At 43.5% G+C, this 16105-nt stretch overlaps 1 protein-coding gene across 2 annotated transcripts in view; it reads left to right on the top strand.

Moving 5' to 3' along the window:
* The first annotated feature begins 167 nt into the window (after positions 1-167).
* Positions 168-16105, top strand: part of wdpcp (WD repeat containing planar cell polarity effector) — a 322735-nt gene continuing 306797 nt past the window's right edge. The window contains exon 1 of one of the 2 annotated variants that reach the window (XM_085981578.1): positions 168-343. The gene's annotated coding sequence lies outside the window, so the exon portion shown is untranslated. The remainder of the gene's footprint in view (positions 344-16105) is intronic. The other variant, XM_085981577.1, reaches the window with a different exon arrangement.

The following is a 16105-nucleotide window of genomic DNA, read 5'->3' as shown; positions in this document are numbered from 1 at the left end:
CCGTAAGTAATAAAAAAAAGTTGATATTTATTTTAATATATTAATAATTTTTCATAAATGCCAAAATTATACAGTTTTGTTTACTTAACGGTTTTTCTATTTTTTAAATGACGCACTTTTTTAAAATATATATATAATAATCCGCGGAGGGATCGGGAATAAGCCCTTTATGCTGGGGAGATGTGCTTCCTGTTGATTTGACGTGATCGCTTGCAGTTGTCCCTGGAAGAGGTTGCGCGCACCTGGCCATCCAATGGGTGGCCTCCACTGGTTGCTAGGAGACGGAGGCTGAGTGAAGACAGCATCGAGGACCGTTGGCCCTGGAGACGGCGGGCGGCCACAGGTGAGCGTCTTTGTTATGAAAGGAGAAAATGCTGGAAATACTCAGCAGGTCAGGCAGCACCTGTGGACAGAGAAACAGAGTCAACGTTTCAGGTCAATGCCTTTTTGTCAGAACTTGGATAAGTTAGAGATTTAATAGAGGGGTTTTGACAGAGTAACTAAGGAGGAACTGTTTCCAGCGCCAGGAGGGTCGGTAACCAGAGAACCCAGATTTTAGGTGATTGGCAAAAGAACCAGAGTCGACATGAGGAAACAGTTTTTTACACAGCGAGTTGTTGTGATCTGGAATGCACTGCCTGGAAGGGTGGTGGAAGCAGATTTCAGTAACTTTCAAAAGAGAATTGGGTAAATACTTAATAAGGAAAATGTGCTGGGTTATGGGGAAAGAGCAGGGGAATGGGACTAATTGGATAGCTGTTTCAAAGAGCCGGCACAGCGACGATGGGCTGAAAGGCCTCCTTCTGTGCTGCATGATGCTATGATTTTAAGTTAGAGATTTAACAGTTTATAAGCAAGTACAAAGGCTGGGAAAATGGGAGGGGGTGGTAATGGGAAAAGTAAAGAAACAAAAGATAGGCCCAGAGGAAGTGTAAATAATTTCAGCAGAACCATTACCAGCTCCTGCTGTGCAAGGAAGTGGGAGCGCTGGTTATGATCTGAAATTGTTGAGGCCGGAAGGCTGTAAAGTGCCTAATCGAAAGTTGAGGTGCTGTTCCATAATATATATTAGTGGCCTGTTACTACGGCTTTTCCAAAAGAAACATCTTTGTTGTGAAAAACTTGAGGAACACATCCTGCCGATCTTAATAAAGCCAGGATTGCCTAGAATGTGGTGGAAATCTTAGGAGAAATCTGACAGTGTTGGTTCTTAATGTGGTGTTGTATAGTCCTCCCAAGCTGTAACCTGTTACTGTAACTAGAAAAGAGACGGCTGAGGGGTGACCTGATAGACGTCTTTAAGATTATGAAGGTGATTGATAGCATAGACGTAGAGAAGATGTTTCCACTTGCGGGGGAGGCTAAAACTAGAGGCTGTAAATGTAAGATAGTCACTAATAAATCCAGTAGGAAATTCAGGAGAAACTTGTTTACCCAGCAAGTGGTGAGAATGTGGAACTTGCTACCACGTGGAGTAGTTGAAGCGACAAACATAGATACATTTAAGGGGAAGCTAGACAAACACGTGAGGGAGAAAGGAATAGCAGGATATGCTGATAGGGTGAGATGAAGAAGGGTGGGAGGAGGCTCGTGTGGAGCACAAACACCAGCATAGACCAGTTGCGCTGAATGGCCAGTTTCTGTACTGTAATTTCTATGTAATGCAATTACTGTAAAACCATGACGAGAGTCAGTCCTTTTTTATAAATAACACTCTATTTTTCATGGAAACTTGATGTCCCATGCGCAGGGGAAAAAATAAATCCTTTGTGCAGTAACATTAATAAGTCTGCCTGCTGTACAGTTCTTAGAGTAACTACAGTGAAAATTTACTTTTGAGTTATAATCATACTCATTTTTGTTTCTTTGATTATTTGTTTACATTCATTGTTTGGAGGTTCAACTATAACACTCTAGGAGGTAAAATGATGTCTTAAACAAAGAACTGGCCTTGAGAATCTATGGCTGTCATCCGAATCTGTAGATTACCTCAGTCCTCTATCTACAATTTTATAGTGTGTAATATAGAAACATAGAAGATAGGAGCAGGAGTAGGCCATTCGGCCCCTCGAGCCTGCTCCGCCATTCAATGAGATCATGGCTGATCATCCAAATTCAGTACCCCGTTCCCGCCTTCTCTCCATATCCCTTGATCCTTTTGGCCTTAAGAAATATATCCAACTCCTTCTTGAATATATTTAATGAATTGACCTCTACTGCCTTCTGTGGTAGAGAATTCCACAGGTTCACCACTCTCTGGGTGAAGAAATTCCTTTGTTTAAACAGCTTCAGATATTATTGAAGTTGTTTTTGACCAAATTAGGATATCGTGTGTGGTAAAGTAAAGGTTGCCACACATCCCATCTTGAAAATGAACAGTGGATTTTGAGTCCTTGGGAAATTCTAAAATATAAACTACCACTAAAAGTCTTAATTCTTAATATGGAAGAAACTTTTCCACTTATTTCTGTGTCTTATGAGGTGGAAGTATTCGTTATTACGGTTTAGTATTTTTTTTATTAAGGTTTGGTTTTCAATGGATTCCTATCATGCACAAAGTAAACAGTAACACTCCAGTCATGATCCTGTCCCCTTTCTGCCTCAATCCAGCGTTGACTTGGCAAAAGTGTGGCGACCCAGTGGTAGTTGTGGAATTCCAGTGTTAACCAATTTAGGAAAAGGATCTGGTGCAAAAATCACATACTTTTTGTGTCTGGATACAGGGGTCAATTGCATTCAATTAATAAATGACCGAATAAGCAATTTCTTGTAATTTCTTGCATTGTAAATGGCCACAATTATACTGTATGTGGTTTAATGTGTGACTATTTGCATGTCATAAATAACTTTACATTTATTTTGAAACTGGATATGCAAAACGTATGTTTTACATGTTTGTTTATATACTGTAATACGACATCATTTTGTTGTGAATAGTCCTAACTACATTAGATTTATTTTTTAGAATGTAGTCTTAAGACTGAAGATTTTGAATGTTTTATTTTTAAAGGACTAAAATAATATGCTTATCATCTGTGATCCATAGTTTAGAAGAAATATTCCAGCAGACACTAAGAGAATTTGACTGGTTTATAAAAGACTGTGTGAAATACCTTCTATTGCACACGAAAACCTAGAAGCAAATCTGTTCCATCTGACTTATTCTTTTGTTTTTACTTATGTAAAAACTATTAATAGCATTACAAAATATATATTAAAATAAAAAAGCAACAGATATTTACTGAACTTTTACTTTTGTATTTTCTTAGTTTTTGTAGCTTTTGTTCTGAAAAATCTCTGCTTTTGAAAACATATCTTGCATGCTACAGAACTACAAATCTGAGCTTATCAGTGTGTGTTGAGCACATTTAACTATTAAAATTTATAGAACATAGTTATTGAGCTTTTGGTAATTTTGTACTGTACATGTTACCATAGAACTAAAATAATTATTTTTATGATGCTTGTTAGGCAAGCATAATATTAAGGATTTAATTTTTTTTTTAAAGATTGAACAGCTATATTTATAAAACAGAAATGCTGGAAATACTCAGCAGGTCTATCATCATCTGAAAAGAGAAAAGATTAGTTAACTTAGAGATCCTTTGTCAGAACTGTACCAATACATTTAGTACACTGTAGAGTTGAATAGAGATGTACTGAAATATTGCAAGAGTGTTATAATAACTTAATAACAGAATCTAGGGAGGGAAAGCTAGTGGGTAAATTCCTTCTCAACAATTAGCCATACAGCACTATGGAGGGAGGTTGATTAGCCACCTAGTCTGCTAGGAAATTGTATGACCAAAAGGTGGAAAAAAGGCAAAACATGAGGATGAAAAATAACTAATGGATTGAAACATTACATAGTATTTGATGCTCTAGGTACTAGCTTTTTCTGTATGGTATATGGTCAGTGCGGTTATTGAACATTTGTGAAGGAATAGGCCATATAACCTATTCAGAAAAATACAGTACCTTGTGAAAGAATTTTGGCCTTATTAACACATGACAAACTGGGTTTGGAAATTTAGAAACCTAACTATGAAATAATTCTGGCTATTGAGATAAGACAGTTGTTGACCCTGAATAAATAACCTTATTGAAACAGAAGGTGCATGGCTCCGACAGGCTGACCTTTGAGAACAAAAACAATGGTCCACCCTGGATAGGGTGTTCTAATTTAAACTTCGTAAAGATGGCACATAAGATATGGAACATCTGCCCTCATAAAGATGACATAAAATAAGGAACACCTGCCCTTCACACCATTCTATATGGTAAACTTAGAACACCTGGAGATGAGACAAGATTCTGTAATGCTACCAGCTGATGTAGCAGTAAGAATTGCAGAGGTCGGCAGAAAGATGAATAGGGATAATTGACTTCCTTCAGCAGAAACTTTAAAGGAAATACCACTGAAAAAGAGTATAAATATTGAAGTTTCAAATGGGATATCCGATTCGCTTTAATCGGGCAAAGCGATTCTCGGCTACAGAGGCAGCTCTGTAGTCTCCAACTCTTTGTACCTCGGGGATCAAAGGTATTTGATGTTGATGGATATCCTGTATAGAAAATTTAAGAACTGTAATACTGTAGCGAAGTTAAGATTTAAAAGTAAGATTCTCTGTTACTAAGATAGTATTTTTTCTCTTTTTAGAACTGTTAAAGTTGCGATTGACTGATTCACCAACTGTAAATTGCGTGTCAGCTGTTTTAATAAATCTCTATATATTTTTAGAATTGTCTCAAAAGTCTTCTGTATCAAAAACTCGCGAACTCAATTTCTGTACACTCTTTGGTGAAGAGTTACAGAATTCTGAGAGGAGTTCTCCAGACCCTCACAATATCCGGGACGTTGCAGTCTAGCTAAACTTATTAAAAGCGCTATCTGGGGGATGGTAACATTTGCAGGTTGTTCCTTTCCTTTAGGGAGAGATAGCCCGGACCTTTAGACACAATTAAGCATCCCTAGGATTCGGCTACCTTAAACTTTAGTTGAAAGTGAATGTCTGAGAAATACGCCTGATCCGGGGTAGCTCCAAAGGGGCTAGGACTAGTAAATATCCCTTCACATTGACACCTTGTATTTTAGGGGAAACAATAGTAAAAGCCTTTCAGTATTGTATTGTCTTGAAAGAAAATACAGTCTATCCATGCATTTTTTATTGGCTAATTACAGGGTCATTACATCCATGGTACAAAACAGCTGCAGGTTGTATTTCTTCTCTTTGAATAATAAAAGCTTTGGGAATGGGCACAGTGCCGGCTGTTTCTGACTATGGAATGTTATCATTTCCATCTGGTGTTATCTATAAAGCCATAATAATAAACAAAATATAATAAAACAAAATTGTTATTTATGTTCTACTTCTTCCTCACCTCCTTATTTAATTGCACAGAGCTTAGACGCAGGTTGACAGGTGTGAACACTTGACTATCCCGCAACCCCCCTCTGTCCCCCAGATTGGGCTAACCAAATTAGTAACAATACTGTGGAGGAGGAATTCCTGGAGTGTATACGGGATGGTTTCCTGGACCAATATGTCAAGGAACCAACTAGAGATCAGGCCATCTTAGACTGGGTATTATGTAATGAGAAAGGATTAATTAGCAATCTTGTTGTGCGAGGCCCCTTGGGTCGGAACGATCATAATATGATAGAATTCTTCATTAAGATGGAGAGTGAAATAGTTGACTCAGAGACTAGGGTTCTGAATTTAAATAAAGGAGATGACGATGGTATGAGGTGCGAGTTGGGTAGGATTGATTGGGGAATGTCACTCAAAGGGTTGACAGTGGCTGGGCAATGGCAAACATTCAAAGATCGCATGGATGAACTACAGAATTTGTTCATCCCAGTTTGGCATAAAAATAAAACAAAATAGGTGACTCAACCGTGGCTAACAAGGGAAATTAGGGATAGCATAAGATCCAAGGAGAGGACATATAAATTGGCCAGAAAAAGCAGTAAACCTGAGGATTGGGAGCAGTTTAGGATCCAACAAAAGGATTAATTAAGAGGGGGAAAATAGAGTATGACAGTAAGCTTTCAGGGAACATAAAAACTGACTGTAAAAGCTTTTATAGATAAGTGAAGAGAAAAAGATTGGTGAAGTCAAGCGTAGGTCCCTTGCAGTCAGAATCAGGGGAATTTATAATGGGGAACAAAGAAATGGCAGACCAATTAAATACATACTTTGGTTCTGTCTTCACAAAGGAGGACACAAATAACCTCCCAAAGATGTCGGGGAACATAGGGTCTAATGAAAGGGAGGAACTGATAGAAATCAGTATTTGTAGGGAAATGGTGTTAGGGAAATTGATGGGATTGAGGGCCGATAAATCCCCAGGGCCTAATAATCTACATCCTAGGGTACTTAAGGAAGTGGCCCTAGAAATAGTAGATGCATTGTTGGTCATCTTCCAAAATTCGATAGACTCTGGAACAGTACCCATGGATTGGCGGGTAGCTAATGTTATCCCACTGTTCAAAAAGGGTGGTAGAGAGAAAACGGGTTATTACAGACCAGTAAGCCTGACATCGGTAGTGGGGAAAATGCTAGAGTCCATTATAAAGGATGTAATAGCAGAGCACTTGGAAAAAAGTGACTGGATCGGACAAAGTCAACATGGCTTTACAAAAGGTAAATCGTGCTTGACTAATCTACTGGAATTTTTTGAGGATGTAACTGGTAAAATAGATAAGGGAGAACCAGTGGATGTGGTGTATTTGGATTTTCAAAAGGCTTTCGATAAGGTCCCGCATAAGAGATTAGCGTGTAAAGTTAAGGCACATGGGATTGGGGGCAAGGTATTGACTTGGATAGAGAACTGGTTGGCAGACAGAAAGCAAAGAGTTGGAATAAACGGGTCTTTTTCCGAGTGGCAGGCAGTGACTAGTGGGGCACCGCAGGGATCGGTCCTTGGATCCCAGCTATTCACAACATATATTAATGATCTGGACGAGGGAACTAGATGTAATATCTCCAAGTTTGCAGACGACACAAAGCTGGGTGGGCGTGTGTGCTGTGAGGAGGATGCCGAGAAACTCCAGTATGATTTGGACAGGTTGGGTGATTGGGCAGAAGCATGGCAGATGCAATATAACGTGGATAAATGCAAGGTTATCCACTTTGGTGTCAAAAACAGGAAGGCAGATTATTATCTAAATGGCAATAGATTGGGAGAAGGGGAAGTGCAACGACACCTGGGCGTCCTTGTGCACCAGTCGCTGAAAGTAAGCATGCAGGTGCAGCAGGCAGTTAAGAAGGCAAATGGTATGTTGGCCTTCGTAGCGAGAGGGTTTGAGTACAGGAACAAGGATGTCTTGCTGCAGTTGTACAGGGCCTTGGTGAGACCACACCTTGAGTATTGAGTGCAGTTTTGGTTGCCTTATCTGAGGAAGGATGTTCTTGCCATGGAAGGAGTGCAGCGAAGATTCACCAGGCTGATACCTGGGATGGCAGGAATGACGTATGAGGAGAGATTGGGTCGATTGGGCTTGTACTCGCTGGAGTTTAGAAGAGTGAGAGGGGATCTCATCGAAACTTATAAAATTCTAACAGGACTAGACAGACTAGATGCTGGAAGGATGTTCCCGATGGTCGGGGAGTCCAGAACCAGGGGTCACAGTCTAAGGATAAGGGGTAAGCCATTTAGGACAGAGATGAGGAGGAATTTCTTCACCCAGAGAGTGGTGAACCTGTGGAATTCTCTACCACAGAAGGCAGTAGAGGCCAATTCATTAAATATATTCAAGAAGGAGTTGGATATATTTCTTAAGGCTAAAGGGATCAAGGGATATGGGGAGAAGGCAGGGACAGGGTACTGAGTTTGGATGATCAGCCATGATCTCATTGAATGGCGGAGCAGGCTCGAGGGTCCGAATGGCCTACTCCTGCTCCTATCTTCTATGTTTCTATGTAAGTATACGCAAATTTAACTAGCTAAACCTGTGCAGCTTACCAGAACAGAGCACTGGCAAGCCAAGATGGAAGAATAACCTTCCTACATCCCTTCGATGAGCCTGGCTGGGTGGTCGGTCATCAATAACATCCTGGAACGGTACAGAACTATCTGACTTGGGTTAGCACCAGAAAATGCTGGAAAAACTCAACAGGCCAGGCAACATCCGTGGAAAGAGAAATAGATTCAATGTTTCAGGTCGAAACCCTTTGTCAAGACTGACTCGGGTATCTAGTCTACCGCAGAGGACTGATTTGGTTCACGATAGCAAAATACTGCGAATGCTGGAAATCCGAAATAACATCAGAAAATGCTGGAAAAACTGAGCAGGCCAGGGCAGCATCCGTAGAGAGCGAAACGGAGTTAACGTTTCAGGTCGAAGACCCTTCGTCAGAACTGGGGGAAAAAAGCAGGAAGAGGGATAGATTTTAAAGCAAGTGGGGGCTGGGGAAAGGGGGAGGGGATGAAAGAACAAAAGGGAAGGTCAGAGATAGGATAGAAAGCAGGAGAGATTAAGAGACATTAAGAGATATTCAAGGAACAAAGGATGGCTCCAGATGAAGTGTGAATGGCCCTGGCAGAATGAAGGACAGCTGCCATGTGGGAGGGAAGAAAAAAACCCAGACGAAAGTGTGGATTAAAAAAAAAGAAAGGGAAAATATATAAACAGCAGGCACTGTGCCTGTTCCCAAAGCTTTTATTATTTAAAGAGAAGAAATACAACCTGCAGCTGTTTTGTACCATGGATGTAATGACCCTGTAATTAGCCAATAAATATCCGAGGTTATGATCTGAAATTGTTGAACTCTATGTTGAGTCCAGAGGGCTGTAGAGTGCCTAATCGAAAGATGAGGTGCTGTTCCTCGAGCTTCCGCTGAGCTTCCGTGGAACAATGCAATAGGCCGAGGATGGTGAGGTCTGAGTGGGAATAGGGCGGTGAATTGAAGTGACAGGCCACCGGGAGCTCTGGGTCCCCCTTACGGACTGAACAGAGATGTTCCGCAAAGCGGTCACTCAATCTGCGTTTGGTCTCCCCAATGTAGAGAAGACCACATCATGAGCAGCGAATACAGTATACTGAATTGCAGGAAGTACAAGTAAATCGCTGTTTCACCTGGAAGGGGTGTTTGGGCCTCTGGACAGTGGGAAGGGGGGAGGTATAAGGGCATGTGTTGCATCTCCTGCGCTTGCACGGGAAGGTGCCGGGCGAAGGGGAAGGGGTGCTGGGGGGTGGTAGAGGAGTGGACTAGGGTGTCGCGGAGGGAGCAGTCCCTATGGAATGCTGAAAGGGGAGGTGAGGGGAAGATGCGTTTGGTGGTGGGATCACGCTGGAGGTGGCGGAAATGGCGGAGGATGATCTGTTGAATGTGGAGGTTGGTGGGGTGAAAGGTGAGGACAAGGGGAACTCTATCGTGGTTCTGGGAGGGAGGGGCAGGGGTGAGGGCAGAAGTGTGGGAGATAGAATGGGCACGGTCGAGTGCTGTGTCAACCACGGTAGAGGGGAATCCTCGGTTGAGGAAAAAGGAAGACATGTCGGAAGCACTGGTATGGAAGGTGGCATCGTCAGAGCAGATGCGGTGGAGACAGAGAAACTGGGAGAATGGAATAGAGTCCTTACAGGAGGCGGGGTGGGAGGAAGTGTAGTCCAGGTAGCTGTGGGAGTCAGTGGGCTTGTAGTGAATGTTTGTCAATAACCTATCCCCAGAGATGGAGACAGAGAAGTCGAGGAAGGGAAGGGAAGAGTCTGAGATGGAACATGTGAAGGTGAGGGAAGGGTGGAAATAGGAAGCAAAGTGAATGAAATTTTCTAGTTCATGGCGAGAGCAGGAGACGGCACCGATACAGTCATCAATGTACCGGAAGAAGAGGTGAGGGAGGGGACCCGAGTAGGACTGGAACAAAGTGTTCCACATATCCCACGAAAAGGAAGGCAGAGCTAGGACCCATGCGGGTACCCATAGCAACACCTTTGATTTGGAGGAAATGAGTGGAGTCAAAGGAGAAGTTGTTCAATGTGAGAACAAGTTCAGCCAGGCGGAGGAGGGTGGTGGTGGATGGGGACTGGTTGGGCCTCTGTTCAAGGAAGAAGCGGAGCACCCTCAGGCTATCCTGGTGGGGGATGGAGGTGTAGAGGGATTGTACGTCCATAGTGAAAGGGACGGGGTTGGGGCCGGGAAACTGGAAACTGTTAAAGTGGCGGAGGGTGACGGAAGAGTCGCGGATGTAGGTGGGAAGAGACTGGACAAGGGGAGAAAAAATAGAGTCGAGATAGGAAGAGATAAGTTCCGTGGGGCAAGAACAGGCTGAAACGATGGGTCTACCAGGGCAGTCCTGTTTGTGGATCTTGAGAAGGAGGTAGAAGCGGGCTGTGCGAGGTTGGGGAACTATGAGGTTGGTGGCCGCGGGGGGAAGATCTCCAGAGGAGATGAGGTCAGTGACAGTCTTGGCAACGGTGGCTTGATGTTCGGTAGTGGGGTCATGGTCCAGGTGGAGGTAGGAGGAGGTGTCGGAGAGTTGGCGTGCAGCTTCTGCTAGGTAGAAGTCAGTTCGCCAAACAACAACAGCACCACCCTTGTCAGCAGGTTTAATGACAATGTCGGGGTTGGATCTGAGAGAATGGAGTGCTGCAAGTTCAGAGGGAGGTAGGTTGGAGTGAGTGAGGGGAGCAGAGAAATGGAGATGGCCGATGTCACGGCGGCAGTTTGCAATGAAAAGATCTAGAGAGGGTAAGAGGCCAGGGGGAGGGGTCCAGGTAGAACGGGAATTCAGAAAGTGGGAGAAAGGGTCAGCCTTGCGGGGGGAAGACTCCTGGCTAAAGAAGTGGGCACGGAGGTGAAGGCGGCGGAAAAAGAGCTCTGCATCGTGTCGAGCTCGAAATTCATTGAGGTGGGGGTGTAAGGGGATGAAGCTCAGGCCTTTGCTGAGGACTGATCGTTCGGGGTCAGAGAGGGGAAGGTCGGAAGGGATAGTGAAAACGCAGCAGGGGGTAAGATGGGGAGTAGGGGGTTCAGAGGAAAGTGAAGGGGAAGAAGGTTCCAGAGGGGCGTTGGTGTTCAAGAGCTGATGAAGCTTGCGATCCTTGACATCAGAAAGGAAGAAAAAAAGTTTTTTGTTGAAGCGTCGGATGAGTCGAAGGATGAAATGGAACTGTGGACCCGGACAGTTTTGAGATAGAGTGCGTCGGTGCTGCTGAAGAGAGAGGTCGAGAATGTTCATGTGGCGACGCATGGCGTTGAGCGGGATCTCAAGATGCGGCGAGAGCAGCAGTTCGAGGAACGATGAATATCTTGGAGAGATTTGTAATCCTGGGTGGATCTGAAACACGAAGAGTGGAAGCTTAGTTGGAATCTGGTTCATATCTTCCATAACTGGATCTTTCATCTTATCTTCTCCTCTTTCCCCTGCCCCCCAAGGAGACTAGTTACTAGTCGGGCACCATAGGCAAAATACTGCGGATGCTGGAAATCTGAAATATAAACAGAAAATGCTTGAAATACTCAGCAGCAACATTCCCGTTAAGCCGCACTACTGCGCAGCGGTCTGGAAGTCCCACGCAGGCCGCTCCCCGGTTATTCAATAGGAATAACTGTCCATGCGCGACGATTTGAATTGGGCCGCACAGCCAGTTAAAGGGCCCACGCATGGGAGAAAAGAAATTACAGGAACATTACTCAGCAGGCCAGACAGCATCTGTGGAGAGAGAAACAGATGACTGTAGTTTTGAGCCCTTTATTGATGGACAGCAGATACCACAAGCTTTTCACAAGCGACATGGCGAGTTGCACAATTCACTGTAAAATGTGTGAGCACACTGCCACCACCCTCCTGAGCACAATATGGACACGCATTAAACTAGATTTACCAGAATGATACCTGGACTCCAGAGGTTAAATTACAAGGAAAGATTGCACAAACTAGGGTTGTATTCCCTGGAATTTAGATGGTTAAGGGGTGATTTGATTGAAATTTTCAAGTTATTAAGGGGAACAGATAGGGTCGATAGAGAGAAACTATTTCTGCTGATTTGGGTGTCTAAAGCTTCAGGGCATAGTCTAAAAATTAGAGACAGACCTTTCAGGAGTGAAATTAGGAAACACTTCTACACACAAAGGGTGGTAGAAGTTTAGAACTCTCTTCCGCAAACAGCAGTTGATGCTAGATCAACTGTTAATTTTAAATCTGAGATTGATAGATTTTTGTTAACCAAAGGTATTAAAGGATATGGGGCAAAGGCAGTTATATGGAGTTAGGTCGCAGATCAGCCATGATCTCACTGAATGGCGGAACAGGCTCGAGGGGCTAAATGGCCTCCTCCTGTTCCTATGTTCCTAAACACTATTTAACAATCATATGCAGCAACTGCCTACCTCTCTGCAATCCAATCATTGTACGCACCACACTCTGGATACATGACAGCAGTGGAGGTGAACAGGTTGCGTTCAACCTTCAAAATAAATTTGTATTCATGTGCGTGTTACAAACAACCATTGCAAGGTTGGATCCCGAGCAGCAGTAGCCCGAGGAGTATAATTAATCACGTAGATCTGTCAAATGGCTGCTACAGTAATAAGAAAGTCTTGCATTCCTATAACTCCTTTCATAACCTCAGCTTGCCCTAAAGCTTTACAGCTTATTAAGTACTTTTGGAGTGCAGTCACTGTTGTAATGTAGGAAACGCGGCAGCTAATTTTGTGCACAGCAAGGTCCCACAAACAGCAATGTGATGATGACCAGATAATCTTTTTATAGTGATGTTGTCGAGGGATAAATATTAGCCAGGACACCAGGGTGAACTCCCCTGCTCTTCTTTGATCTCTTTTGTCTGTGGGATTTTTTACACGCACCTGAGAGAGCAGACGGTGCCTCGGTTTAATGTCTCATCCAAAGGACAGCACCTCCAACAGTGCAACGCTCCCCCAGTACTGCACTGGCATGTCGGGCTAAATTTTTTGCTCAAGCTTCTGGAGTGGGACTTGAACCCACATATTCTGACTCGGGCGAGAGAGCTACCCAGTGAGCCACGGCTGACACCTCATTGAATTAATCAATGCAGTGATGCAAATCCTCTTTAGTACATTAGTAGATGGTATAACAACTGGATGAATTGGGGGACCACTGTAAGACAGACATTGCATTAAAGTTATACACTTGGAAGAAATTGTACCCCCATCCAATATGCAACAGATTTTCCACAGTCTAATCCATTCTCTGGTAATTCTTGTTTACCAAGGCAGAGTTAATACTATGCTTAAACTTCTCATAGAAAGTGTACCATTTAGAGGCATTGTCTGGAAAATACATACAAAAGAAAGAAAGACTTGCATTTATATAGCGCCTTTCATGACCACCGGACATCTCAAAGTGCTTTACAGCCAATGAAGTACTTTTGAAGTGGAGTCACTGTTGTAATGTGGGAGACGCGGCAGCCAATTTGCGCACAGCAATTTCCCACAAACAGCACTGTGATAATGACCAGATCATCTGTTTTTGTTATGTTGGTTGAGGGATAAATATTGGCCAGGACACCGGGGATAACTCCCCTGCACTTCTTCGAAATAGTGCCATGGGATCTTTTACGTCCACCTGAGAAAGCAGACAGGGCCTCGGTTTAACGTCTCATCCGAAAGACGGCACCTCTGACAGTGCAGCACTCCCTCAGCACTGCACTGGCCTGTCAGCCTAGCTTTATGTGCTCAAGTTCCTGGAGTATTAAAATGCTGGGCTGAAATCTTCTGTGTTGTGGAGGTGCGATTACAGCAGTTTCCAGTGGGCAGGGCAGGAATTTGTGGTGGAACTCTCTTGCACTGCATCCCTGCCCTTATTTTAAGATCAGGGACATGTTTGAGCAGCTTCAGGAAGTGACCACCCCACTTTTGAGCACTGTTCTGGAAATTGCATGTAAATGGGCGGAGGACACTGGCCAGCTGAACTGTCATCATTTGTGACTGAATCAGTTTCATGTTTGGAAGCCATGTTGCAACAGTTTTTTGGGTTTTTTTACTGCTTCCCAATGGCTTTACATTTGCCTGGTACCCAGATCACTTGACATGTGAAATTTTTTGGTTTTGGTTTCCTGTCTAAGTAATAATGGAATTCCTTGTATTGACAGAACACAATCTATTCCCTTCATCATCTTCTAAACTTCCGTCAGATCATCCATAAATCTCCGCCTCTCTCAAGTGTAGGGTGCCAACTCTTTTAGCCTATCTTGATAACTAAGATGCTTTAAACTGGGAATTAGTCTAGTGTCCCTTCTCTGAACCCTTTCCAAAGCCTCAATATCACCCACCATGTGAGGGAGACCAAAACTGCACACAGTATTCCCAACTGAGGCCTGACCAAGGTCTTGTACAAGGACAATATAGTATGCTTTGTCTTGTAGTTGATTATCCTATAAATGCACCCCAACACCCTATCCATTCTAGCTATCATTTCTTGCAAGAGTGACATTCAAATCTCCAATCCCTCAAAGCAACAGTTGTGAAACTAAAACTGCAAGACACATGACCTTGATAAGTGGAATTCTTATGTTCATCAAATCAAATGTCTATTTTCAGTCTCATGGGAAGAAACATAGGAAGATAGGGTTCCCCTTGTCCTCACCTTTCACCCCACCAGCCTCCACATTCAACTGATCATTCTCTACCATTTCCGCCACCTCCAACGTGATCCCACCACCAAACGCATCTTCCCCTCCCATTTCAGCATTCCGAAGGGACGGCTCCCTCCGCAACACCCTGGTCCACTCCTCAATCACCCCCAACAGCCCCTCCCCTCCCCACGGCACCTTCCCGTACAAGCGCAGGAGATGCAGCACCTGCCCTTTTACCTCCTCCCCACTGTCCAGGGCCCCAAACACCCCTTCCAGGTGCAACAGCGATTTACTTGTACATCTTGCAATTTAGTATACTGTATTCGCTGCTCACGATGCGGTCTCCTCTACATTGGGGAGAACAAATGCAGATTGGGTGACTGCTTTGCGGAACACCCCCATTCAGTCCGTAAGGGTGACCCCAAGCTTCCGGTCGCCTGTCACTTTAATTCTACACTCCATTCCCACTCTGACCTCTCTGTCCTCGGCCTCTTGCGTTGAGCTTCATTGGAACAGTGTAAGCTCGAGGAACAGCACCTCCTCTTTCGATGAGGCACTTTACAGCTTTCTGGACTCAACATTGAGTTCAACAATTTCAGACTATAACCCCTGCCCCCATTTTTTCAGGCGGCAGCTGTTGATGATTCTGCCATCCCCATTTGCAACATTTAATCGCTCCTGCCTTCCATCTTAGCATAGACTGTCCCTTTTGTTCCTTCCTCCCCTCCCTAACCCCTATCCCTGCCTCTGCACCTGTTTAAAACCTGTTACATCTCTAACTTTTTCCAGTTCTGACGAAGGGTCACAGACCGGAAACGTTAACTCTGTTTCTCTCTCCACAGATGCTGCCTGGCCTGCTGAGTGTTTCCAGCATTTTCTGTTGTTAATACAGAGGGATTATAGAGAGACAAGGAAGGAAAGCAGCTTACATAGTACAGCCTATGCCAAGTATAATGGGAATATATACTTAATTCAAAGCAGGAGTTCAATTGATGTTTGCTTTATATCTGGGAGAGAATGGAGGGTCCAGAGTAAAACTAGTTAAATATGATCCCAGCGAGGAGCTGTGCTCAAACACTAGCAATTCTCCAAACTCGTCCCCTCTTCACGCAGAACTCCCCGCTGCGATCAGTCAGTCATAAAATCAATTTACCCAGATAGCATAGCACTTGAAAACACTGAGCTGTGTGTTTTTGTGAGGTAAGGACATGATATTGAAAATGTTACATCTGTTCTTAAATCTTACTCACATCAAATGAACAACATGTTTGACTACAGCATGACTTTGGGTTAGGAGTTAAAAATCCACTAGGATTATAAGTATAAGTAGTGCTGTGAATTATTAAAGCATCGGTCTCATTAACTTCCACAAACCATATTGTATTTTGGAATTTATTTCCTGTCATTTCAGCAGTGGAGATATTTTTAAAGATTTGCCCCAAAATTCAGAAAGTGACATCCTCAGGGGAATTTGATTACTGAACTTGCATGCTGGTGATGAAACTGCCACAAGAGTGCAGCATGCTCACAATAAAAATCAGCAAT

Source organism: Somniosus microcephalus, chromosome 3 (genome assembly GCF_052327205.1).
Source record: "Somniosus microcephalus isolate GS21.2 chromosome 3, FLI_Smic_1.0, whole genome shotgun sequence".
NCBI lineage: Eukaryota > Metazoa > Chordata > Chondrichthyes > Squaliformes > Somniosidae > Somniosus > Somniosus microcephalus.
This window is presented reverse-complemented; position numbering and strand designations above follow the sequence as displayed.